Below are 1,212 nucleotides of genomic sequence, written 5' to 3'. Positions count from 1 at the left end.
TTAACTGAATTCTTGCAGATATGTGATACTGTTAAGACTAATGGAGTAGATCCTGAAGTCTACAGGCTCATGCTTTTCCCTTTTGCTGTAAGAGACAGAGCTAGATTATGGTTGGATTCTCAACCCAAAGACAGCCTGAACTCTTGGGATAAGCTGGTCACGGCTTTCTTAGCCAAGTACTTTCCTCCTCAAAAGCTTAGCAAGCTTAGAGCTGATGTTCAAACCTTCAGACAGAAAGAAGGTGAATCCCTCTATGAAGCTTGGGAAAGATACAAACAGTTGACCAAAAAGTGTCCTTCTGACATGCTCTCAGAATGGACCATCCTGGATATATTCTATGATGGTCTGTCTGAGTTATCTAAGATGTCATTGGATACCTCTGCAGGTGGATCCATTCACCTAAAGAAAACGCCTGCAGAAGCTCAAGAACTCATTGACATGGTTGCTAATAACCAGTTCATGTACACTTCTGAAAGGAATCCTGTAAGCAATGGGACGCCAATGAAGAAGGGAGTTCTTGAAGTTGATACTCTGAATGCCATATTGGCTCAGAATAAAATATTGACTCAGCAAGTCAATATGATCTCTCAGAGTCTGCATGGAATGCAAGCTGAATCCAACAGTACTCAAGAGGCATCTTCTGAAGAAGAAGCCTATGATCCTGAGAACCCTGCAATAGCAGAGGTGAATTACTTAGGTGAACCTTATGGAAACACCTATAACTCAACATGGAGAAATCATCCAAATTTCTCATGGAATGATCAAAAGCCCCAACAAGGCTTTAATAATGGTGGAAGAAACAGGTTTAGCAATAGCAAGCCTTTTCCATCATCAACTCAGCAACAGACAGAGAACTTTGAACAAAATACTTCTAATCTAGCAAACTTAGTCTCTGATCTGTCCAAGGCCACTGTAAGTTTCATGAATGAAACAAGGTCTTCCATTAGAAATCTTGAAGCACAAGTGGGCCAGCTGAGTAAAAGGATCACTGAACTCCCTCCTAGTACTCTCCCAAGCAATACAGAAGAGAACCCAAAAGGAGAGTGCAAGGCCATTGACATAAGCGCCATGGCCGAACCTGTGAGGAGAGGAGAGGACGTGAATCCCAAGGAGGAAGACCTCCTGGGACGTCCAGTGGTCAACAAGGAGCTTCCCTCTGAGGAACCAAAGGAATCTGAGACTCATCTAGAGACCATAGAGATTCCATTGAAC

The 1,212-nt window shown here is 42.9% G+C and overlaps 1 non-coding gene across 1 annotated transcript; it reads right to left on the bottom strand.

The window, feature by feature from the left end:
- Positions 1–201: 201 nt before the first annotated feature.
- Positions 202–305, bottom strand: LOC112773997 (small nucleolar RNA R71). The gene has a single exon (XR_003188513.1). It is a non-coding gene; the product is annotated as a small nucleolar RNA R71 (small nucleolar RNA).
- Between the last annotated feature and the right edge of the window lie 907 nt (positions 306–1,212).

The sequence above is a fragment of the Arachis hypogaea genome, chromosome 18 (assembly GCF_003086295.3).
Source record: "Arachis hypogaea cultivar Tifrunner chromosome 18, arahy.Tifrunner.gnm2.J5K5, whole genome shotgun sequence".
Classification (NCBI taxonomy): domain Eukaryota; kingdom Viridiplantae; phylum Streptophyta; class Magnoliopsida; order Fabales; family Fabaceae; genus Arachis; species Arachis hypogaea.
The sequence above is the reverse complement of the archived record's forward strand: the minus strand, read 5'-3'. Positions and strand labels throughout refer to the sequence as shown.